At 33.7% G+C, this 27940-nt stretch overlaps 1 protein-coding gene and 1 long non-coding RNA gene across 8 annotated transcripts in view; both read left to right on the top strand.

The window, feature by feature from the left end:
- kmr (kramer) overlaps window positions 1–27940 on the top strand; it is a 1522801-nt gene that overhangs the window by 106965 nt on the left and 1387896 nt on the right. The gene's annotated exons all lie outside the window — the stretch shown is intronic.
- LOC138698402 (uncharacterized) lies at window positions 1369–14828 on the top strand. Its single transcript, XR_011331865.1, has 4 exons — window positions 1369–1455; window positions 2704–2816; window positions 8599–8717; window positions 10706–14828. It is a non-coding gene; the product is annotated as an uncharacterized lncRNA (long non-coding RNA).

The raw sequence follows: 27940 nt of genomic DNA, 5'->3' as shown, positions 1-27940 counted from the left end.
AAAGTCACCATTTTCCTATTCACAGTCGACACTTTGACGAAAGTAAACTTCAATCGTGACTTTACTTTGAAGTCGCCGAAAATCTAGATTTTGACTTTGACTTTCGTTCGTGGACATAAGGAAAATGGCTGATATTTGGAAAATTGTTGAATTTTCCGAGAATATTGAGAGTATCTAAACCTGTTCATGTTCCTTAGCGTATTATTAGATATAGATAATAAATTCATATGAAGGTACAGATTTAATAAACAGACCGTATTAGATATCCTCGTTATGTTTCAACATTCATTGATGAATACAAATCAAAGAGGATTATCTGTTCCACCAATATTTGAATTTCTTATTTCATCGCGATTTTACACTACAGGTAATTGATGGCTTAATAATGATTTGACTGTTTAATTCTATATAGAGGGTAATTATGTTATACACTTGGATATGCAGTTAATTTTTAATCCTGCGGTCGTCATAATAATGTTTTCTGAATATTGATTTCAGTTAATTTTTAAGTAGTCTGTCATTAGTGGCATCTTCTTATCTTCCTTATTTTCAGAATAAAATTATTTTATAATGAAATAATTCAAGGGCTTAATGTGAACCAAACCTAACTACAATCGATGTTTTATTCACAACTAAATTCTTAGCAGGCAATACTATTTCAGATGAACTATACCATCATGTTTTGTAGTTGCGAATTTTATTGTATTATACACGAATACAAGACTTCGAAATTGAGTTAAGATTTTTTGTGACCAAGTAGAAGAACGAATTATTATCTATTGGTGTAAAGATCTAAAAATATCAATTCTTTTACTTACTTGAGTTCCAGACTAAGACCACGAATAATTATTCTTATGTAAAGCTGCAAGAACGGCTAACAATCGCTTAACATGTACCGATAGTCAATTGTTACATTGGTTTGTGTCTCAGAAGATGGCTTTGATTGTGGCAATGCCTACTCTATTTCAACTATCTGTTAATTTGATTCGTTTAGAAAGCAGTGATTGCGATTGCCAACATTAGAACAAGATCGTCAAATCTCGACTTACCAAAGTCAAAGTCTCAGAAGTATTGTCTATGAATAGGACTTTCAACAAAGTTAAACTTTACTACGAAATTCGACTTTGGGAAGTCTTCATCCAAAGTCTCGTTTATGAATACGGCCCTCAGAGTCAAGTACATTTTTAAAGAATTACTAGCTATGATTACAGAATTAAAAGTTGGGTACAATACAGCAACAGTGATTGTGCTCCGTTGGAGAATAACAGCGTGGTCACGCGTGCCATCTCGGCGCCGACGTCAAAGGTCGAAGTGTAATATTAGTCTGGATACTATATAAAATGTAGCAATGACATGGTTTAACCAGTAATCAGTAGCAGCCGGAAGAAGAAGAAAGGAGAAGAACCAAGCAACAGGCAAAGAAGCCTGCACCGGTGGATCAACAAATAAAGAAAGGTACGATCTACATTATGTATTGTTCAAGTGGTCAGTGCAAAAGTGACATATCTAACATAGTGATAATACGTAACATAGTGATGATAAAATGCAAAAACAAGTACAGGGACATCATTTTATTTTTACTTACATTTTTATTGTACCTGCATTTCTGAATGTACTTCACTCCGACCCCTTCACTAATGTCCTTGCTCCCGTCAGACACACAAACTTACGGCCGCTGTTGCATTCAAAGTCTTCAAGCAGTGAAGTAAACACTGCAGTGTATAGTGTGTTTTAGAAATATGGTTGCGTTTTCTATAGAAGAAAGAACCTATATTAATAATATCGTACTAAAAATTATATTCAAGAAACGATAAATTCAATTTCAGAGAATATGCTTCAAAATGTTTTTAATAATATGCGTAAAGAATTGAAGCCTGCATTGTAATGAACGGCAACCATTTTCAGCAACTTGTTTAAAAATTCAGATTAGCTTATTTTGAATTGAGGTGGCTAGAAGCAAAGGAATGCTAGTAACATTTGTAATAACATGAGTTAAGTGCATCCAGTGTAAGCTAAAGTATCTAAAATTTTAGTGGCAAAGGGATATTTTAATCTCATCACACATTAAAATTTAAATAAAAATTTCAGCGATTTTACGAAAGCTTAAATATTTAAACCCCATTTTCTCAAAAGTAACTTACAGTCCTTTACTTATGAGCCCCTCAATTTAAATGCACTCTCTATATTGTATGTTAACATCAATAATTAATATGCTAAATAAAGTAGACATTACATAACGAACATAGCCGCCTGAAAAGTTGAGTTTTTGAAAAAAAAAATGTTACTACTCTACTGTATTTTGATAAATTCCATAAAAGTGATGATCAAACTGAAAATCGTAATATCGTATTTCCCTACAACATAAATGGATATATTACTTTTCTCTCCTCCTATAGCTAGTAAAATGATTTATTTACATATTACACTAGTAACATCAAACTCCTGTAATGGAAGGGGATAACAGTGTTTCCGAGTATAGCCAGGTTAATGTTAAAAATGTTGGTAAAAATAAAGTGATGTCCCTGTATAACTTGAATTTTTATTTGAGCAAAAATGCCACAAGTGATATTTATGCGCAATTGGTATAAGTGTAAATGCCGTAATTGTAAAAAATGTAAGAATTCAAATTTTAAAAAAAGTGAATAGTTGTGATAACTTAATAATACATCTCACAGGGGTGTTGTCCAATTGAATTTATTGCAGCGGAAACCGACGGAGAACTCGAAAGCACTACAACTCGAAGGTTCCAGTTCATCGAACAACTGTGTATAGAATTATTTGGGATTCCCCTCTTACTCAGCATTACAGTTTGCCTGGTGGGTAACAAACAATTTGATTATGTCTTCAGGAGCCTATTCCACAAAGGTATTGTGTTGTACATTACAAATTACTGATGAAAGATGTTGTAAAGTATGGAGTTATATCTTTCTGTTCCACGAAAGAATTGAAGTGTGTTATGCTTTACCAGTGAATCGCTACAAGTGACGTAATATCTATAAACACACAACGTCATAACATGAAACAGCTGTTTATCTTTGTATTTCGTTCATCGAATTAAGTTATGTTTGTCCCCTTAACCGTAATGTCATATTTTAAGGTAGGTTATACAGCAAACATTCGTAGTACTGTAATATTTCTATGAATTTCGTGACCCTGCAGAGTTATTAATTTCAGTTTTTCCGTGCTCTCCGCATAATGCTTCATGATAGTTTCCCATATTGGCCAACAAATAGCGCTAATGTCGATTTTCACCAGTTAAAATTAATTGTTACAAAATTGCAAACGCAGCAAACATTATTCATATTATATCAAAGCAAATGAGAATGTTCCTTTTGAAAGAAATAGAAGTAAAAAAATGTAATCTAGACCACGTATTTATCAAAATATATCTTAACTAGTGGCTTGTGCAGCAAATGCTGCTGCAAACTAAGTTCGTTAGACGTTCAAATAAAAATTTTTCACATTTATTTTCAATGAAGAATACTTGTCTTTTTGATAGTTATTTACTTCCATGATAATGAAACATACTCCCTCTGAATGGATTTTTTAGGCCAAATACTTTTTCTTGAACCTATTCAACTTCAGTTTTTGAGTTTCAACGCGAAAACGCAAGTATCAATGTCAGGACGATAGCAGTAGCTATTTCAGGTCATTGTGGATTGTAGGCAAAAGTTAAACAAATGTCAGGTTTGCTAAGCTTTCGAACAATAGCATTTTCGTATAGCTGCTGCATGTAGAACTTGAAATGTAGAGCGTAAAATCATTTTATCCTACTAAGAGATCTTGCTGAAATGATCTGGAGACTACAAAATTTTCTAGGCCTCTTATTTTATCAGTAAGTAATAACTTTTTATCTTTCCTTACGAACTGTAATTTTTGCGCTCTCTCGAGCCAATACTGAAGACAATGACACATATCAATATCTACACTACACCGTCATTAAGTATATGAAAAAGACGCAACCCCACTTGGTTAATAAGTATAAAAATTATTGATTTTTAATAACAATATTATTATCTTAAGTTTTGTAGTTACATATAGCAGTCACTCAGTAAATTATAGAAATGAAGATCTAAATTAAGATATTCTCTACATTTACTTACATAATCTCAAAACTTTTCACTTTCATATCATCACTATAGCATCAATATTATGTACAATTAATGAAAAATAGACGCATCATGGTATTAACTATAATAATATTTAATTTCTAATGGTAATTATCTCATCAAACCACCTCAAGTTTCGTAGATTTGAATATCCAATACACAGCTGTACTCAGAAAATTATACACTGCAGAATCAGTTTTTAATAACAAATTGAATTGAGCTCTAAATATGTCGTCAATCCTGCAGGTCATGGCCTTCGTGTAATAGCCTATTGTTTATTGTAGTGTGTGTTTTGTTCTGAAATTCAATCAAGTCGGCCGTGATTGAATAAAATTAGTTCTCAAAACTGACAACAGATGGATTTTGGAAAATAGGAAAATTATGTAGGAAAATTGACATTTCACTGAAAACTACTACTTTTCCGAAAAACTTTGGGTTCCAAGCTTCAAAATGAGGGGCCATTTATTAAAATCCGTTCAGCCGTTTTCCCGTAATTTCTATTACCAGTTCAAATTATATATATATATAGATATTATGAAATAAATATATTTAAATAACATTAGTACATGTATGTATTAGTCTTGCTCATTGGTAGAAAATAGTTGACAATTCACAAGTAAGTTACAAGTACTAGTACTTTTGTGGAACACATTCATGAAATTTCATTGGTAATTTGTAAGTATGAAGTGGTAAAGTAGAAATGTAGAAAACTCTTTTGTGGAACACAATCATGAAACTTCATTGCTAATTTGTAAGTATGGAGTGGTAAAGTAGAATTGAGGACCGTTTTTGCAAAACTTGCTAACTGCAAAATTTTCAAAATTGAGATTTTGGTGGATTAGTTAACATAAGACAGGCCTCTACGTGATGTTAAAAGCTTCTTAGGAAAATCTTATTATTTCCTTCACAGTAGTGTGTTAAAGTGTGATCGTTTTTTCAAAACTTGCTTTCTCCTATGTGAGAGTTATAGTAAATCTTGCAGTTATTTCAGTTTTTTGTGTCTCCTATAAAATTTAGTTTTTACAGTTAGCAAGTTTTGCAAACACGGTCCTCAATTGTAGAAAACTCTTGTGTGGAACAGAAACTCTAGTATTTGTACTACTTACTAGAAAATTTGTTTGTAATGTACAACACCATAGCTTTATGGAATAGGGCTCTAGACAAGAAGAGGATACATTACGTAGAATTAAAAAATGGATTAGACACTTAAGGTGTTAGGTACAACTTAAAGAAGTAAAATTTTGGAAATATTCAACATTTTTTCCCTCCATTACTGTATCTTGTACAATTATGAAAATTAGTACATGTAAAACATTGTCCTTCTGCTATATGATAAACATATTTTTACGATTTAAGAAAAATTATTTATATATATATTTTTCCAAAATTTAAAATTCACTGTGCAGTGATGAAGCGTTTCCCTTATAACTCAAAAAGTATCCAATATTCTGCCATGAAATTTTTTGTGTGTATTTATGCATGTCATATCTACAATATGATGCAAAATCACTTCTCTACCTTTGATAGATTATCTGATAAAAATAAATTCATTTTAAAAATGGTCAAATTTCAGTATTTTCTTCTAACACAAAATAAAAAAAAATATATATTTATTAAGGAATGTAGTTGAAAGAGCATGATATTGAAAATATGAGTTTCAGCATTAAAATAGAGAGAGAGAACATGAAAAAGTTAACAAGTTTAATGAGTTATGAGGGAAACGCTTCATCACTGCACAGTGAACTGCCGCCGTATTGAATTAAAAAAAATCTAAATAATTTTTTTTAAATCGTAAAAATATTTTTCTATATAGCAGAAGGACAGTGTTTTACATATATCAATTTTCATTATTGTAACAAGATACAGTAATGGAGGGAAAAAATGTTGAATATTTCCAAACATTTTACTGCTGTAAGCTGTACTAGTACCTCTTAGATTTGCATGGTAAATGAACACCACCACAGAAACACATAGACATTATATAACATACTGTAAATAAATAATGTTATTCATTGTAATAGAATAAATCGAGCTTTATAATTATTATGGCCTAGATATTACTTTCCAAACGACCTTAATTATAATCAGCAGGGAACGGATTTATATGGACTAAAAATATATGAAATATGTAAATATATATGTAGTTATTTTTACCAAAATATGGAATTAAATATGGATTTTTACCAAAATATGGAATTAAATATGGACTTAAAATTATAAAAAAATGACTATGTATGTTAAATATTGGTACATTTTAATCAAACTAAACAAAAAATATAATGGACGTACCTTATCTTCCAATGTAGTTTCAACAAAACACAATTTTTATTGTCTGTTACCATAACAATAGGTTACAAACATTTCTTTCAAGTGCTGAAAAGTGAATCTTCTTCTATTGTCTCTGAGGATAGATTTATACTGACTAAAAGAGCGTTCGACGTCACAAGAAGTAACTGGTACATAATTCAATTTCACAATGTCTGCTGGGGATAAGTCCAAGTTAATCTTCACTGTTGATTCACCACTCATCACAGCAACAACCTTTTGTAGTTCTTCATATCCAGGGTTTTTTGAAAGTACAGTGTCCACCTTAGCTCTTACTGCATCTGCAACTTTACCTCTACCACGATTCAGTTGTTCCACAGTACTATTTATAATTTCAAAACTTTCAGATAGTGAAAGGTGCCTATTTTGGAGACTTTTGAGCGTTTTTATGATGCATGAAAATGTATGCTGAATGTGAGCTAAGTCATTCTTCACACTTATGTCACAGGTAACTGTTTTCGCAGTATCAATTGAGACTGCATCTTCAGAGTCCAATGCAAGGAGAACATTGTTAATAGAGTCTATATGTTCGGCATAATATTCAACTGCTTCTAGCCATGTACCCCATCTAGTTAAAATTGGCTTTGGTGGCAATGGAATTTCAGGGTACATTTCTTTCAACACGTTAACTCTACTGGGAGCTTTGAGAAATACTTTTTTCACTGATGAAATCAACAAATCTACTTTAGGGAAATTGTCTCTGACCACTTCTGCCACACGATGAAATGCATGCGCCACACAAGTAAAATGAGTCAATTTAGGATATACAACAGATAATGCTTGTCCAGCTTTGACCATATAAGGGGCAGCATCGCTAATAAAGAATAACACATTATCGTACATAATACCCTTTGGCCACAGGATACCCATAGCTTCGTTGAACAGTTTAACTATAGTTTTGTTATTGCACTTTTCTAGAACATCACAATGTAAAAGAATTCGTTCAGAATATTGTTCACTTAACAAACCGATAACTACATTACCAACAAGTCTACCTTCTTTGTCGGGAGTCTCATCAATGGAAACCCAAATTGAACTATCTTTAATTTCATCTCTTATCTTCTGTATTGTCTCATCGTAGATGGATGGAGCATACGTCTTCCTAAGTGTTGACTCATCCGGGATTGTATGTTGAGTATATTTTTCAAGGAATTCCCTGAAGACCTTATTCTTTAGTTTGTAGAGAGGAATATCAGCAGAGATGAGAGAACGGCACAGGTCGATGTTAAACTCAGATCTTACATTCGATGTTGTTGGTTGTGTTAAAAACAATTGTCTCTGCTTGGAATTTAGTTGTTTGTTGGCCTGATGTTTACTAGTTGTAATGTGTTGTTGCACCAGGAACTTTTGTGTAGATGATACTGCACACTGACACAAATTACAAAATAATATTTTATTGTCAGTTGATAAACCATCTTCTTTAAATTCTGAAATGTAACTTGTTAGTTTTGATTTTAAATTGACTGAATGACGTACTTTTGGCATATTTACCGTCTTTATAGTATGATTTACAAAACTGAACCTATGTGTACTCTGACTGGCATTTAACTGTTGAGCTGCACAACTGAAGTCTGTTAAAAATTTTAAATTAAATTAATACAGTTTTGTAACTTACTTTCCCATTGTTGATAGGACTGCTAATTTTCAAATAACTCTGATGTTAAAGGGATTACTGAACATGTGTTTAAATCTCTATTGTTGAAATGTATTTTTAAAAGTTAATGGAATTTTGTTTTGTTTTATTGTTAAACCTAATATAATATGGACTGTTTTATATGAAATATGGAAAATATATGGAAATTAACGAAAATATGTACTAAACTCTAAAATATGGAAAAATATGGAAAATAAAAGTAGGATTTTTCAACCCTACACATTGTGAAACATAAAGATAATGCAAAATATAAATTATATTAGCTTTATAAGTAAATATGTATTTACATATAAATCCTTTCCCTGATAATCAGTATGCAATATTAACTATTCCATAGAAAATCAAGCATTAGAAATGTATCATGCTAGCCAAACACTGTTTAATGAAAGAATAGAACGTGGACGTAACAACACAACAAAAATTACAACAATAAATGAAGCATTAGAAGATTTTGATTTTGATGAAACAGTAGATGAAGTACAAGAACCAATATCTATTTTTTCATTACAGATACTTCTTCTGATCAACTTCACTTATCGAGTATAAGACATATGAATCAAACTGCACAAAACAATTCTAGGAGCCTTCAGCCGAATTGTGTCGAGGACCTCATTACCAGGCGTAATAATGTAAGCTTGATTAAGGGATATCCAAGTAAACCATCAACAACTGGTGAACCTCCAGCAAATATATATATATATATATATATATATATATATATATATATATATATATATATATATACAGGGACATCATTTTATTTTTATTAACATTTTTAATATTAACCTGTCTATACCTTTAGAGAACCGGAAACACCGCTTGCTCCCCCCTCCAAGACTGGAGTTCGATGATACTGGCGTAAAACACAAATCACTCTACTAGGTATAGGAAGGAAAAAAAGTAGTTCATCCATTTACGTAAACTAGGAAATATCGCGATTTTGAGTTTGATAATTTTCATTAGGTTTTTCTTTAATCAAAATACGGTACTGTATTAAGAATAAGTGTTTTTACTCACGAAGTGAGTTATCCATGCGAACGTATTCATTAAGGCCGGTTCACAATAAACCGGGAACTGAAACGACAACGAGAACGAGAACGGAAATAATGTTAAAATACGTGTATTTAAATGTGAGCGTTCACAATAGTTAATTGTGAATGCTCACATTTAAATACATTTATTTTAACAATATTTCCGTTCTCGTTGTCGTTTTCATTCCCGGTTTATTGTGAATCAGCCTTTATGCAGTGTATATTATACTGTCTACAGCACATTAGCGTACAATATAGAGAAAGAAGTTAAATTGAAAAATAATCATAATATGAATATTTAAACACAATTTTGAAAATGGTGGCCGTTCATTTCGATACAGGCTTCAGTTCTTTTGTGCATATTATCGCATTATAGACTATTGCATCTAATTCCAATTGCCAGTTTCGTCCTTCGTACTAGTAACTCGTGTTGAAATAATTCTGTACCTACTCTACGTACTGTAAATTCAATCTTCACTTCTGCTCGACCCGAAAATATAAAATTACTCAGACATGCTATCTACTGTCCGTCCAAGTGGTTATGCCGCAGGATTGTAGAAAGGGAGGAAATCACGTGACAGTTAATTACTTAACGAGGCCCTTTTATTTAAGTTAAATTAAACAGCTGTATAATATTACGTAAACGTCCAATTCCTAAGAGAAATTAATGTTTTCAGAAAAGAGCTAAGACAACCCAGCTATTACAGAGGGGCGAGCAGAAGCAGGTGGGGGAAATCGGGATGCGACGTAGGCAAACGGACAGCACCTGTGCGAAAATATGATTAAATTAAACAGCTGTATAATATTACGTAAACGTCCAATTCCTAAGAGAAATTAATGTTTTCAGAAAAGAGCTAAGACAGCCCAGCTATTACAGAGGGGCGAGCAGAAGCAGGTGGGGGAAATCGGGATGCGACGTAGGCAAACGGACAGCACCTGTGCGAAAATATGATTCAATATTGAAAGCTCTTTCGTCACTGGAAAACGCGAACATATTTCTGGAACGTACTATACTCAGTAACTCAGTACTGCTTACTATCTGCGGTCTTGGTTCTTTGTGGAGTTGGAACTTCCTTAGTAGAAGGGGTGGGAGTGAAGTACATTCAAAAACTCAGGTACAATAAAAATTGAAGTAAAAATAAAATGATGTCCCTGTATATATACATATATATATATATATATATATATATATATATATATATATATATTGAACCAACTCCAGAGCCAACAAAACCAACTACAACCAACAAAACAGGTAACATGTTCACTTGTACTGAAATTGCAAGCTCCACAAGAGAGAACCATGGCAATAATTGAATATATACCATACATCTTGTACAGAGCGATCAGATGAAGTGTGGACAGGAGCGACGGGGAAACTTGTATGGTTGTATCACATTGTCCGTTCCCCACCGAGAGTGCGTCAGCAGCGCAAAAGTAGTGAAAACCCCTCCTGTATAAACCATAACATGTAACAACTGAAATAATATGTAACAGACGTATACTTTATTTAGTAATGCATATGTTAACACAAGTTATAATAAAAAAAATGCATGGGTTATTAATATCTGCACTTTGTATTCCAGCACAGAAGAAGCTGACTCAAATTACATCGACAGAATACTTGAATATACAACATAATGTTTCAGTGTGCTCTCTGTAAAATTATAAATCGCAACTGCAGCCCAGTAAGATATCAAATAAAAAATGTTACACTAGAAACATGGCAAACAAATACAACACACTACAGTTCTTCTTGGGTAACTAAAGAAACAATACTAACATCATTTCTCTACTTTAAGAAAGCACCAGATAGAGAATTTATTGAAAATTGGGAAAACATATTTCATTCTCTTTTCCGTAACATACAAAAACCAACACTATGGATTGTTGAAAACTCATCATTAAACGAACTTCATATACACGCACTCCATTTAACCAATAGTAGGAAAAATAACTACCGACAGAAAATACTAAAACTGTATCAAGAAAACACTGATTCATTGCTAAGCCTAAAAAAAATGCCGAGACATCGGCAACTTCTTCACATACTTATGGAAAGATTCAAAATTTATTGTAAGTACTAGAGTGCGGCTAACTGTAATATGGATATACCCTCACAGGCCAAAATTCGACATTGCTAGAGAAATCAAATATAGTAACTGTACTATGGAACAATTTACACATATCTTTTATCACATAATCAAAGAACACAACATCACAAACATACAACAAATAGAAGCACAGTTACCCTAATTAATTAAACCACATTTAAAAATCTACAAAAATGGTACAACAAACATTTGAATTCACAAAACAAGAAGAACGATGTAGTGCATTAAATTTGGTTATCATGACATTATGTAGTAACGCAGGAGAACAACGAAGAACTGCAATACTTCTTGCAGTAAATATTGATTTTTCAGCATTTACAAAACATGTAAAAGAATGGTTAACGAAAAGTAACCCAAGAAAGAAGTACTAAAAGGAACCTGAAGTGTAGGCAAAAGTGTCACTGCCAGAAGTATTCTAGGAGTTGTTCCAACATGGGAAGATGTAATGAATGGAGGATTTTGGTTTTCAAAAGCTACAAAAACACTATGCCGCTTTTTGGGAGGAACCATGTATTACATCCGGACCTTTCGATGAAAAATGCAAATTGTTGCTGGAAGGTACAACACATGTAAACCAAAAATGGAAAGAACCAAAAAAAAAAAAAATTGAAAGGGCTCCCTTTATCATTACATCTAACTATCCAGTATGGAAATGGTTGTCTGAAAACGAGATAGCTTAGAGAATTAGAAACATTTATACTACATTATAAATACTGTAACATTTGGTGGTAAATCCAAATGCCTCCATTCCACATACCAACCAACATTACAAACGAACAGCGATAAATCAGAACAACGAGTAACTACAATACTTCTTGCACAAAATATTGATCTTTCATCATTTGCAAATGTTCTAAAAATGATTAACGGAAAGTAATCCAAAAAACAAGACTTTTGTATTAGGAGGGTTCTCAAACGCAGGTAAAAGTGTCACTGCCAGAAGTATTCTAGAAGTTGTTCCAATATGGGAAGAAATAATGAATGGTATATTCGGTTTCTAGAAATTACAAAAACACTAAGCTGCTGTTTGGGAGGAACCATGTATTGCATGCGGATCTTTCGCTGAAAAGTGTAAATTGTTGTTTGAAGGTACAACACATGTAAACCTAAAATGGAAAGAACCCTAAAAAATTAAAAGAACTCCCTTTATCATTACTAAGTTTCGGATAAAGTAACTTTATCAGGATAGGCTGTATAGCTGTATAGGATAGGGCCTTGACTTGGTTGAGACTAAGTAAACACTACCACCTTCCACTCCTGGACAAACAGCCGATAGGAACTGAATATACGTCGTCACTACTGTGCTCCAACCACGAGAAAGTCTCTGCCGGATGAGACGAAGGGGGGTAATGCTGTGAATGAATGTTGATGTCATAAGATGGCATAAGGTCACATACATGGGTACTCTTATCTCTATTGGCTAGCTCTCACAGCACAAACCATAACATTGATACAGACATATTGATACTACCCTAGTTACATAATTAGATCACAGTTAATCTCCTGGTCTTTTAATCTCTTCATACAGGAAATAACATATGCAGGAGAGCGCATGGTTTTTAAACTGGCATTATAACGGTAATATTATTTATCTACTTCGCTCCAATAGATGAGGCAATAGGAAGCACATTCCTTTCACGGTTGATCTCCTGGTTGGTGAACAGTACTGTCGGCTGGGGTACATACGACAACTAGTTAATGTTTGTAAATAAAACGTACAGACCAAGGATGCCTATTCTGATGCAGCTACTATATTCGAACCTTAATCATTACATCTAACCATTTAGTATCGAAATGAATGTCTGAAAATGAATTATGTTATAGAAATAAAATGTATTTATATTACCTTGTAAAAACTGTAACATTTGGTGGTAAATCCAAATGCCTCCATTCCACATATCAACCAACGTTACAAAAGGACAGCGACACCGATGTATCAGACTCCAGTTCAGACAATGGCACAAGTACCTCTAGGGTTTGGTCCCCTCGAAGAATAAGCGACACTATACGTACAGAACTGGACTTACGAAAACGTCTATTCCAACCAACCGACGTAGTAGGGCCGTAAGACCCAGCACAGAACCGACTAACAAACGATCCAAATCCAGCGTGGAATACGACGAACACAATCTTTCTACAGATACGGAATTAAAAATTGGGCCGAGTCTTGGTAGCAGTCCTCAATGTATGCAACAAGCTTCGCAAAACTGTCCACTAATTGCCTACATTTAGGCGCTCTTTTTTTACTGCACATCCGCTGTGAGTTTATCTGAACATAGTAAAATTAGATGGCCCAAATTTTGTTTCTGGGTCTGTACTAAGATGGATTGTTCCGTCGAAAATGACAAAACAACACGGACTCTTAGACAGGTTCGATAATCAATGCTTACCACTGTACAAAACACTCCAAACAAAAGCATATCGACTGTAATACAAGAACCAAGTTCATACATTCCACCTAAGTGTGACATAATTAAATACATAGAATTTGAAAGACTTGGTAGGTAAAATGTCACAGAGATAATGCACTTCAAACTTATATGTTTTGCATAGGCTAGATCTACGTTGCTAATTCTGGTAATATGACTTTATTACCAGATGCACCTTCCGGACAACACTCAACGGGTTCGCATATATTACCAAAACATTTATTTTGTCATTGCAGTACATACAGTCAATTACAAAAGTTTGTATTGCACGCTTCTCAATGGCGACCTCTTTCAGCTACAACATCAATTGGACACGGAGTAGGGGAGTAGTGGGTACAGTGAGACACAAAATACTAAGACATATGTATGCAAGTGATAATTGAAGTATTTTTAAAATCAAGTGCAATAGAAATATATATTAAAACATGGAGTATAATAATACATAAACAAAAATGTTAATAGATAAAGGACATAATATACAATAGGTGTTTGTCAAAAAAATGGAAATGTCTCACTGTTCTCATTCAGGAGGGTACAGTGAGACACCACAGTGTTTAGTAACGGACATTGAAATGTTTTTCATTTATTTCAAAAGAAAACAAAAACTTGCTGTCTCTTTATCTTGACATGTTCTGTAGGCTTATTTATAATCATTTGATATCTGACTTCGAAACCATTGAAACATCTGGAACATTTGGAAAAGTGAATTTTCTATGACATTTCAAAGTTTTGCGAAAAAATGAAATGAATTTTTGGTGACAACAAAGCTTATAATTATAAGAATTTAATGTAATTCTTTATTATTTTTTAATATTTTCTTAAATTTTGTGAATAATTTTTTTTATTTATGAAACCATTAAAATGTAATGTATCCATTATTTTAAGCTACAGTTCCTAAATTGGTTACTAATATTTAATTTTTAATGTTAGTTACTGGTAAATGTAATATAATTAGTTTGGTTTTGCAAATCATTGGTACATGGGGACAGTGAAACATCTCAGTGTACCCTTCAATGGCATGTCTCACTGTTCCCTTTACGCATAGTTCACTTAAAAATGACGGCATCACTTCAAAATTAAAACAAGAAAGACGAAACTTTGCCAAACATAATCTCAAACACCATAGTATTAGGTAACAAAACATTCATATTTATATCTCATTTGTATATCCAATATAACCTTCATTAAGCACAAGCCAAAATTTTACTTCTAGAGTGAAAAATTACGAATTATTTTTTCATCACTCACCTTTATAACTAGAATCAAATCGAGTATGAAAATACTGTTACTTTACTCATGCAACATACAACTCCACTGTGACCAGCATCTCAACATCAAAATTTACCATCTAATAAAAAATGTCTCACTGTTCTCCCTGTCTTACTGTACCCACTTCTCTCCTACCACTAATTGTTGACAAAAATTGTGTCTTTTAATATTTCACTACCTTTATTATTGTATCAAGCTAATCACCAAAAATTTAATAAAGTTATAAATAGAAATATTATTATTGTCATCCAAATATTGAAGCCCTATTTTACTCTTTGGTATATTAGGGTTATAGTTTATTACATGTGAAATACATTATGTAGAGATAATATACAATTTTCAAGAAGTAGTAGTAGTAGGAATGAGTCATAGTTACAATATAAATACATTAATTAATAGACAGTAAACAATACTAAATAAATTATACAAAAATTACGTTCAGTTAAAAAAATTAAATACATAAATTAGAAATATTATTAATGAAGGTGTAGAGATATTGCAAGAATATCACATAAATTTGCAAATTTGTACATAATTTTAAACAATAATAAAGGCCTAATACGCCTATATAGGTAGTAACAATAAGCAGTAGGAAAGAATACTGATATGACATTCATTTGCTTTTGATTATGTTTAAATACATTAATTAGAAACATTCAAGGAATAAACAGCAGCAAAAAAGATAACAGAAGAAATAACTTAGTTACAATTATTTTCGGTGCATGGTTTGCTATAGTAGAGAGATAAAAACAAAATTACTTACTGTTACAAACTAGATAGCTGTCATAAAACACTGAACAATAGTAAAATCCATAATACAAACATAGTTATTATTGTTATTACTATTATTATGTCCCAAAGAGAGGCAACTTGTTTTAGATAGTGTAATAGGATTTTATATCATCAATAATTTACATACATTTAATAGTTACAGTCTTGCATAGATGTGGTGTATGAACTCTGTGAATTGTTTATAATAGCATTTTTTTCCTAAGTAAATGGTAAAGGGGTGTTCAGTAATTTAAATTGCAGTCCGAGATAGGCCTACGATATACAGCCGTACAATAGGCTACTTTTCCTGAAGGAGAATACTTGCTTACTTACTGGCTTTTAAGGAACCCGGAGGTTCATTGCCGCCCTCACATAAGCCCGCCATCGGTCCCTAGCCTGAGTAAGATTAATCCAATCTGTATCATCATATCCCACCTCCCTCAAATACATTTTAATATTACCCTCCCATCTACGTCTCAGCCTCCCCAAAGGTCTTATTCCCTCCGGCCTCCCAACTAACACTCTATATGCATTTATGAATTCGCTCATATGTGCTACATATCCTGCCCATCTCAAACGTCTGTATTTGATGTTCCTAATTATGTCAGGTGAAGAATACAATCCGTGCAATTCTGTGTTGTGTAACTTTCTTCATTCTCCTGTAACTTTATCCCTCTTAGCCCCAAATATTTTCCTAAGAACCTTATTCTCAAATACCCTTAATCTCTGTTCCTCTCTCAAAGTGAGAGTCAACAGAGTTACTGTATGAACTGCATGAATGCGCAATGTCAATGAAAAATTTTGTCACAACCGTAACATTTAGTCTTCCCCTCCTCCTTTTCTTAGACAAATGATGTGGATTTCATAATTATGGATCAACAACTAGGTAACTAGAGGTATATATCATAGCTTTTTCAAACTGGTAACGAGTTCATGGTAGACAGGTCTTGAGCTACATTTCCTAGAAGACAGAACTAATAAATAATTCCGAAAGAATACCTTAAATTTCTATACACGGTTGCGATACTCAAGGCGTTCATCGCAAAGTGTAGCCAGCATTGATCCTATCTATACAATGATATAGACTAACTTCAATTTTGGAAATCGGATTGTGAACCTTAACTTCTTTGTAAGTTTAATGCATTCTTTCATACTATTCGCTGGTAGAATGGAAAGCGGGCTAAAAATCAGAGCAGACAGTCTCTATATAGTCGTCCGATCTATCTTTGACTGTAATCCCCCAGGCCACTTCCTTGCGTGTCGATGTTTATTCAGTTACCCAGAATGCACCGCAAACCCGCATTAATGCTCAGAGCAGAGCTGAATTTTTCATACGCTAGAACTCCCTCAGCTTCCGTTTCTCCTTCGCTGGACAATATCTTATAGTCGCAATTCCCCAAACCTACCACACTTTCAGTCTCTGGTACAGGGCGTTTCTTAAGAGGATAACTATACCTTTTCTATAAATGTACTTGTGTTGCAATTACCTAATATTGGCACTGTGACTAATCTGTATGTATGGCTTCCATCTTTATATTTCACATTTAAGGAAAGTGTTTTTATGCCCTTGGTGGTAGCACCGTCGCATGAGAGAAGAGAAAGAAAACATTCCTATAGCTGCTAACAGAAATTAGCTCTATATAAATAAAGCGACTACTCAAACGCAGTAGCGGCTGGTGACCGAAATCCTCGGTGAGGCCTGTAGTAAGTAGTTTAAGCAGGCTATCTTCCATAGGTATTACTGATGATACTTTATTATGATTGACATTATTATTATTATTATTATTATTATTATTATTATTATTATTATTATTATTATTATCATCATCATCATCATCATCATTAATGAAAAATAACATGTCAATCTTCAAATACATAGCTATGCTGTGACTTGATTTCAGTAGCCTTAACTATTTAATTTTTATAAAGCAACGAATATTATGCTCAACTGAAGAAGCATGTGTTGAAATTCCTCTGGAAATATTTTTCAGATTGCTGAAGTTTCAGTAGACACACTGTTGCCTCTCTTTTTTTTTTTTTTTTGTTTTGTTTTGTGTTTGTTTTTTGACTGCAACAAGCACGACCAACAGAAAAGTTTATTTCGCACCATATTACCAAAGACCCATTTATGTTACTCACACCAGGATGCATTGAAACCTCGCGCTTTAAGATTATCTTTCTGAAAAATTGCCAGTGATGGCATAGGTCTGTCTTAATTTAAAACTTTCCTTTTTTCAATATTATTTCCTATCGATAACGTTACTCTAACAATGAATTTATTGCAATTGTCGTAATTATTTCTAGCATTTCTTTCGGTTTCTATTTTCCCGAAACACATAATCACAGTGGACCATACGACACCCAACCGACACTTGAGACCGGCATTGACAAAAGACCGGGTTCTGAATGGGAGAAATGAAGGCTGATGGGAGAGGGAATACCTGCTAGCCACGAGGCCACAAGAAATGTGCCTCAGTTTCATCTTTCCGAGTGCAACCTTAAAACCCTTGAAAACATACGAAATGCAGAAGCAGACCCGGCACGAGGGATCCTGGCCTCAGAAATAAATTTTACTGCAAGACAGGTCTATATACATCACAAAGTTTTCTACTTCTACAACTCTATACGCTTCATTGAAATAACTAATATAATATGTTATATACGACTAAAACCACTAAAATTTTTAGTTTAAGAAAGCAAAGTGAGGCCTGGCCTCACTTGCCTCAGCCAATCAGCCGCCACTGGTCAAACAACATATCGTAATGCAAACGACATTCAGTGTATTTCATCAGAATATAAGAAGTATTTATATAAGAAATAAGACTGATGAACTCCTAGCCTCCTTAGATTCCGAACATTTAAATCCGATGTACTATGTATTACCGAACACCATATGAAACAACAGGAAATATTGCCCCTCTCGCTGGAAGGATATAAATTAGGTGCTAGTTACTGCAGACAAACTCTTGAGGATGGAGGCGTGAGAGTATTTCTCAGATCTGATCTTAATTTCAAAAATATTGATCTTTCACATTTTTCAAAGACAGGGATTTAGACAATTTTTATGTTGCATATTTTTTAATTTTTTTGGCAGTTTTATCCTGTAAGTCATTTCTTTTTTCATTTTTTGAGCCATTAAAAATCGTTTTCTCCAATGTTTATTGATTTAAAAAATATCAAATTTTATTATCCAGCAATTTTACGTAATATCATAGTAACTGTTTTTTTTTTACTGATTAATCGATGATTAAGAAGTGATACTTCGTATATGAGAATTTGCAAGTGAATTAGAAAACTGTTTTAAAAATTAATTTCTCTCAAAATGGACAAACATTTTATATAGCCTATGTTTCTGCTTCGCAAGATCTTCTACTCGAGGACAAAATATTAGTAAACTGTCCAATTTTGTGAACATAATAATAATAATAATAATAATAATAATAATAATAATAATAATAGTAATAATAATACTAATAATAATAATAATAGTAATAATAATACTAATAATAATAATAGTAATAATAATAGTAATAATGTAATTAATATAAATAATAATGTAATTAAACTAAATAATAATAATAATCCGTGGCGCTACAGCCCGTGAAGGGACTAGACCAGCCGGCTGCTGGCCTCACGCCCACATGTCGAAGCAGAGGTGGACGATCATCCAACCAGAATGGAGGTATCGTGTGGTTAGCACGATGATCCCCCCAGCCGTTATAGTTGGTATTCGCAACCGGATTTCGCTACGTATCGTAGCTCCCCAAGTGCATCACGATGCTGGGTGGGCACCGGTCCCATACACTAGCCGAAATTTCATGAAAAAATTTCTTCCCCCATGAGGACTCTAACAAGCGCGCATTCCGTAACGCGAGTCCTAGGAAACTAAATGATAATTTTTGTAAATACGAGGTACCACTTCTTAACCATCCTCAGCCGACTGAGATGCGCTATTGGCTTTTTGATAAATAATAATAATAATAATAATAATAATAATAATAATAATAATAATAATAATAATAGTAGTAATAATAGTAATAATGTAATTAATATAAATAATAATGTAATTAAACTAAATAATAATAATAATCCGTGGCGCTACAGCCCGTGAAGGGACTAGACCAGCCGGCTGCTGGCCTCACGCCCACATGTCGAAGCAGAGGTGGACGATCATCCAACCAGAATGGAGGTATCGTGTGGTTAGCACGATGATCCCCCCTGCCGTTATAGTTGGTATTCGCAACCGGATTTCGCTACGTATCGTAGCTCCCCAAGTGCATCACGATGCTGGGTGGGCACCGGTCCCATACACTAGCCGAAATTTCATGAAAAAATTTCTTCCCCCATGAGGACTCTAACAAGCGCGCATTCCGTAACGCGAGTCCTAGGAAACTAAATGATAATTTTTGTAAATACGAGGTACCACTTCTTAACCATCCTCAGCCGACTGAGATGCGCTATTGGCTTTTTGATAAATAATAATAATAATAATAATAATAATAATAATAATAATAATAATAATAATAATAATAATAATAATAATAATAATAATAATAATAGCAATAATAGTAATAATGTAATTAATATAAATAATAATAATAATGTAGTTAAACTAAATGATAATTTTTGCAAATACGAGGTACCACTTCTTAACCATCCTCAGCCGACTGAGATGCGCTATTGGCTTTTTGATAAATAATAATAATAATAATAATAATAATAATAATAATAATAATAATAATAATAATAATAATAATAGTAATAATGTAATTAATATAAATAATAATAATGTAGTTAAACTAAATGATAATTTTTGCAAATACGAGGTACCACTTCTTAACCATCCTCAGCCGACTGAGATGCGCTGTTGGCTTTTTGATAAATAATAATAATAATAATAATAATAATAATAATAATAGTGATAATAGTAATAATGTAATTAATATAAATAATAATAATAATATTAATAATAATAATAATAATAATAATAATAATAATAATAATAATAATAATAATAATAATGTAGTTAATCTAAATGATAATTTTTGCAAATACGAGGTACCACTTCTTAACCATCCTCAGCCGACTGAGATGCGCTGTTGGCTTTTTGATTAATAATAATAATAATATATTATTATTTTATTATTATTACTATTATTATCATGATCAGGATCATTATTATCACCGTTATTACTTGCATTAAAGGTAACTCTTGTCTTTAGTTTCGCTTTATTTTCTAGCATGTCTTTATTATTGCTTTAAGTTGTTTAGTGAACTGTCCGAAGACGGATCTGAACCTCACAAGTAATACCAACAAGGCACAACTTATGAGACAACTTCCTTTCCTCTTCAATTGCATATGTTTCCGACTAGCTACGTTAAAAATTAAATTATGGTTTATTACACGACGCTCGCAACTGCAGACGTTATATCAGCGTCGCCGGTGTGTCGGAATTTTGTCCCGCCAATAAATCTACTGACATGAGCCTGTCGCATTTAAGCACACTTAAATGCCATGGACTTGGGCCGGGATCGAACCCGCAACCTCGAACACAGAAGGCCAGTGCTATACCGATTACGTACCGAGGCCTACTCTAGCTACGTATTACCCAGATCACATAAATAACAGATTGCTGATCCCTATGTTAAAATCGGTAGCACTTTGAAGAGAATGACCGCCAGGATCGCCACCCGTCCGCCGTAAACGAATACGAGATGGCAGTTCAGTCCCTAATGCAATTCAAATGGGAGTTATGATGTGACTCCTTATGTAAAACTAGATGGCAGCATAGTAAACCTGACAAAAGTTGTTACCGTGAAAGCCTATAAGGCCGAGCAATCTGGGTATATATGATCTAGGGTATTGCATTAATCAGACTTCAGATACATACAAACAATTCTTTGGTCGACGGGAAAAGGCACGTAAGTTAAAAAAAAAAAAAAAAAATCAATTTTTCAGGAGAGACTTTTTTTTAAATTTACTCTTAATTAAATATAAGTACAGTGAAATCTGCCTTTGCGGTCACTTCATTTAAGCGGCACCTGGCCAAAAGGCCAATTTTCTCTGGAACCAATTGGATTTTCCATAAGATCAATACAAATTCTCTCTTTATTTAGCGGCCACCTCATGCGCCGGCCAGCGGCCGGGGTCGATTTGGATTGGAACCTGACTATAACAGTCACTGTCCAACAAAAATCTTTTCACGGATACTATCTGACCTATTTTTACGAAGGTTAGAGGACAGGAAGCAATATCATGAGGACAATAGCTAAGTGTACAGCAGTACACCCTCCATATGTTGGGGTTAGTTGGTTACTGTTTTATGACTCTTTTGTCACTTTCCACTCCGACCCTGCACAGCTATAAATTCTTACTCGTTTTTAAAGGATTGACACACGGACTTTTTCTATCGAAAATGTCACAGTATGTTTTAGGTCAGTAGTTAACCATTCGAATTTTTTTATTTATTTTTTCTCCTTTTTCCATCTTTCTCTATTTGGACCAGCTTTTACGAATTTTTCTTCTTTTCATTCAGTTGATTCAGAGGAACTGTGAAGTTAGTTTGAGAGAGAAATCATGTCTAACAATAAATCTAGAGTGGTGTTAAGTTTAGAGGTGAGACGGAAAATGATTGAAGAAAGTGAGAAGGGAACATCTGCGAAAAAAATTTGCAGAAATATTCAAATCTGGAATGACACAAATAAACGGTATAATTAAGTATAAAGATGGAATATCAAAAGAATGGGAGAAAAATATGCGTGGTGACCAAAAAAGGAAGAGAGAATCTGTGTTCAGTAATGTGAATGATTTCGTTTACGAATGGTTCAAGTGTGCGAGGGCGAAGAAATTGCCAGAAAGTGGGCCTATGTTTCAAGAGCAAGCTCTTGAAATTGCCAAAGAACTCAATGTAAGCAATTTTGTTGCTAGTATTGGATGTTTAGAGTGCTTTAGCATAACATTGCATTTCGTTCTGTGAAGGAGGTGACATTGCAACCAATGTTATTGAAGAATGGAAAAAAATAGACTGCCTTCAGTTCTTCCGGAATATGAACTCACAGACAACGTTGACGAAACAAGTTTTTTTTTTCAGGGCCCTTAATCAAGCGGCCACCTGATAAAACGGCCATTTTACAAGGTAACTTCAGGTGGCAGCTTTAGACAGGTTTCACTGTATAATAATAAAATTCATGTATGTTGGTCAAAGTAACACCCTTTTCAATTTAACATACAAGAAATGTTATTATTTAAAAAATTAGAAACAAGTATTTGACTTATGTGATTATATACAACAGAAAAATAGATATTTTTTTTTTTACTTGTGTGTCTTTTCCCGCCGACCAAAGAATTGTTCTTCCTATGACACATAACGTCAAGTGAGATGTACTGTCCAATGAGAGATATTGCTTTAAGTGTAGTGTATTAATTTAAGTGCAAGTTAACACCAGACTTCTCTCAGTTTTCGAAGGAGGGTAGTTTTTTCTTCTTTTAAACTCAGACTCTGCCGTTCTAAAGGCAGGTTGCAGTGACATTTTCCAGACCTGCTCTTACTTAGTGTCGCATTTCTGTCACTGTCCATCCCACAGATAAACTGCATTTCCCAGAATTCGTGAAGAAAAAAAATCTGTCGGCAGAAGCCTCGCCAGCAGGATCTTTTGCCTGCCAGATCCTCGGGGGGGAGGCACTCGGCTGACCCTAGCTGAACCCGCCCACCGAGGATCCCAGAGCGCGGCGGGACTCCTTCCTTTCTAGCCATGTGCAGGTCAGTTTCTTCCCATTAACACGGTCTCAAACTAAAAACAGAGTTGCCTCCAACAGCGAAGAATGTTTCGCTCTCTGACCATTAAAGCCCTGACCATGTTCCATTCCAGTCTTGATGATGAAAGCATTTCTTTCATTTCCCTTTCTAGTTCTTCAAATGGTTTAATTGTGGAGGTCGCGAACAAAACCGGCCATTTCCACCGAAAACAAAAAATGAGTTTTTTTTATACGGTTTCGGTATGTTTAGAGAGGAATCTTTCTGAATATGTTACTGTTTTTATTTTAACTCGGTCATTTCCATAGAAACATTTTGGTAAAATCAGTATTTTCAGTCAAAACCGGATAATACCATATCATACTAATGTCAATATTTTCATATCTTTTTTGTATGAAAAACGGACATTTCCAACACTTTGTATGCGTTTCAATTACGAATTCATTCAAAATCGGTTATTTCCACTACAATGTGCAAGAGTGATAATATCTTATTGCCAATTAAGATTATTGCAAAAGTGTTATAATACATTCATTTTTCCATGATCCAGTAGCACTGTGCGTGTGCGTGCGTGCGTGTGGTGTGTATGTATGTATATATGTATGTATGTATTCTTTTATTTTATTGGGTTATTTTACGACTCTGCATCAACATATCAGATTATTTAGCGTCTGAATGAAATGAAGGTGATGATGCCGGTGAAATGAGTCAGGGGTCCAGCACTGAAAGTTACCCAGCATTTGCTCCTATTGGGTTGAGGGAAAACCTCGGAAAAAACCTCAACCAGGTAACTTTCCCCAACCGGGATTCGAACCCGGGCCACCTGGTTTCGCGGCCAGACACTCTGATCGTTACTCCACAGGTGTGGAATGTATGTATGTATGTATGTATGTATGTATGTATGTATGTATGTATGTATGTATGTATGTATGTATGTATGTATGTATGTATGTATGTATAGTTTATTTCGTTCTTTGCGTTTTACTTAGTAAACGTTTCAAGGTATTTACGACATGTATTATTTTATTATTAGCCTATTGTCTTGGATCATTTCAGTAAATGTTACACTCTGTGTTATATTTTATGGGTGTAAATGATGTAAATACATAAAGAGCAATATTGTATCAATGTCAATCTATATGTATGTAAAAATTTGTATAGTTGTACATAACCATAATTATGTAACTAGCTGTGCATTTACGAATGTTCCATAGGTCTTGCTTTTCCGGAAACAGGAAGGTACAGTGGTAAGGAGAACAAATTCGCTAAGGCAATATTCCCATTTCTATGAGTAGCTGTGTTTTGATGCGTTGATGACGTCGCACCTGCTTGATCGTATCCTGTATAGAGCGACAGTGATCGGTACAAAGTTCCTAGCTCTGGTGATTATGTAGTAAGCACCGGCCAGGCCGCCATCTTCCCACAGTAGAGGTTCTGGGCACATATTTTACGGTTAGAGTGTAAAGGGGCTCGCAATATGCTAGTCACAAGAAAATGTTCAAAATTTAATTAAAATAGGCCCTATATGTATATATTTGCTAATGTAGGCCTAAGCCAATGTGCTCTGGACTCCTATTACTGGAAAATTGGCCGATGTTTACTACATAATTACCATGTAATTTTATATCCGCTACTCCATGATACAGTTGATGTAGAGGATGTGTAGATATGTTTTGTTATAATATACTGTCAAATAGCTTTTTTCAAACAAAAGTGAACATTTCCCTCATATTTCCAAACAAAACCGGAAATTTCCGTAATATTTTGTCTATTAAATGCACAGAAAATTACTAAAATCGTTATTATTGACACCATACAACGGACGTAACATGCACGACACATAAAATTGCCTTCACATTGGGGTAAAGGTTCGATACAGTTTCTACTTCCTGAAAAAAAAAAAAAAATGCTATTTTCGAAATGTCCGGTTTTGTTCGCACCTCGTGGATTGTTGCCTCCTGACGATCGATTACCATTAAGTGTGCAGTTTAAAATTTCTGATATAATCTTGATATCGTGTATACTGAATCATTATATTATTTTTCCATGAATTGCATTACTTTATTTACGTAGTCCCAATACGGCGAACAAGTTAATCCCAGAGAAATTTATGTTATATCTCATAAACGGATAATCTGCGGACCCATGTCTTACTGGAACTTTTTTGCTTCTCTACATTTTTACTTCTCATCCATAATTTTTTTACTGTCACTTTTGAAATACTCTGTATAAACTATTCATGCAGTGATTTCTGTTGAACACTTACAAGTAAATCGAAAGTTGAAGACAATATTAAAATAGTTTGTTCTGCTGGTGTAGCTGATGAGAAGTGAAGCATTACGGAATGTCATGTTAACCATCTGTGTTTCAACCACTTGAAAAGAAGACTTCTTGATTAAGATTTTAAGTTATTTTTTGAGCTTTCTGTGCCCTATAGTTTACATTGGCATATTATTTATCGATGTATTTAAGCTTTCCTTGAAAAATATCTATTTAAACAGGATTTAGATCAGGGTTTAAGCCACAGTCGCATTTGTCGCATTTTGCTGCTCAACTTCTAAAAATGCAACAAACTTTCGGTGGAAACGTGAAAAAGTGCGACAGCCGCATTGGACTTCAGAAATGAAGATGGTAATGGAGAAAATGAAATCAAAGATGTCTATGAACTAATCTGAATTTAAATGAAATGCTAATGGCATGGACAATATTAAAAAAGTTTATATTGAGCAATATATGTTCAGGAATGGATTTCAAAGAGTTGGTACAATTTATGTAAGTTAACAAGTGAAATGAAGAGTTTCTTCCAATTGATTTATATAATTCCATCGCATACTGTAAATTGTGAGCGAGGATTTAGTTGCATGAATCTTGTAAAAACTGGAATTAGAAACCGCCTTTCAGTGGAAAGAGTTAGCACTCTGCTAACAATAAATCTTGCCTCAGGCTGTAGTATAAGCCTTCAGGTTCCTTCTGTATATAAGAGAAAAAAAATAAATAAGTAAATAAATCTTGAAGGGGTCTGTCTACTCGTAAAGGATTTCAATGTTTAGAGTGCCCATAAAGTAACGTATTTTAATGCGATGTAAATTCAGCAGAAATTGATTCTAAACATAACTACGTCTAATGATTTACTTACATAAGTATATCTAGAGTGTGGTAAGATGGGTTGAACTTCAAGAAATAAATTACATAACTTTTTGTTTTTACATACTTTATTAATTTTATCTTTCTGTACAATTATTTATAATATTGCACAAGCTTTTCGCAATTTGCACAAATATAATTTCCTTTTTGTGCATTTTTGTGACAGTTATTTATTTTATATTCTAGCTTAAACCCTGGTGTAGATCCTATAATTTTGAAAGTATCTCTTGTGACTTTGCTGGAATTTTCTTCATGAGTATAATATTTTAAATTATTTTTGGTTCGAAGATTTTTTAATGTTGCAATTTAATACATCACATATTCATTATATATGAGGTCTCGCCTACCTCATTGAATATTACAGGACTACTATGAAGTAGCCAATGTGTATTATCACCATTTAATACGAGAAAAATTCGTTCCGGCACCGGGAATCGAACCCGGGACCTCTCAGCTCTACGCGCTGAGTGCAATTTGCAATTTAAGCTTTCTTTTATTTTATGTTATTGATTTGAGCACGAGAACTGAACTATTTTCTCTCTGTATCTTCCTACATAAGCTACATTATTTTGTAGGACATGTTTCATGAAGTGCAGTCTGCATATATATATATATAGTTCAAGCCCATATCGACGGTGGTCAGGTAAAAGGCGTTATCCTACAACAGAAATATTTTTCAGAAACAGCTATAATTAAATTTTAGCACATTATTAGTTACTTTATATGAAAGAATCTAAATGTAATTGTCAAAAACATATCTTCACGTTTTGTAATTAAATTGTAACTAATTACACTAATTGCACCAAAAAAGTTAAACCCTTTTAACTAAACACCATCGATATTATAATCCTTGCTGAAGAGTAAATGAATGATAATACGAATTCGGTGATAATGTAAACAACGTATTATACCATTAAGTACTAAATACGGTTTCCAGTAATGGCCTATATACTGTGTTTAAAATAAAATTACGTAATTCGGTGCATTTTAATAAACGAGTAATAACTTGATTGTGAAAATAGCGTGCAGACAAAATTGTATAGATATGTGACGTTTCATATCATTATTGTTCCCCGCTGTTGCATGATATTATTATTAAATACTTCCTCTAAGAAGGGATTGCATCCACCAGCATAGCTCAGTTGGCTAAGGCGCTTGCCTGCCGATCCGGAGTTGCGCTCGGTCTCGTGTTCGATCCCCGCTTGGGCTGATTATCTGGTTGGGTTTTCTCCTAGGTTTTCCAAACTGTAAGACGAATGTCAGGTAATCTACGGCGAACCATCGGGCAGGGCCGGATTTAGGTATAGTGGCGCTCCTAGACAGTGTTAGAATTTTCCACC

This window comes from Periplaneta americana, chromosome 4, assembly GCF_040183065.1.
Source record: "Periplaneta americana isolate PAMFEO1 chromosome 4, P.americana_PAMFEO1_priV1, whole genome shotgun sequence".
NCBI classification, from domain to species: Eukaryota; Metazoa; Arthropoda; class Insecta; order Blattodea; family Blattidae; genus Periplaneta; species Periplaneta americana.
This window is presented reverse-complemented; position numbering and strand designations above follow the sequence as displayed.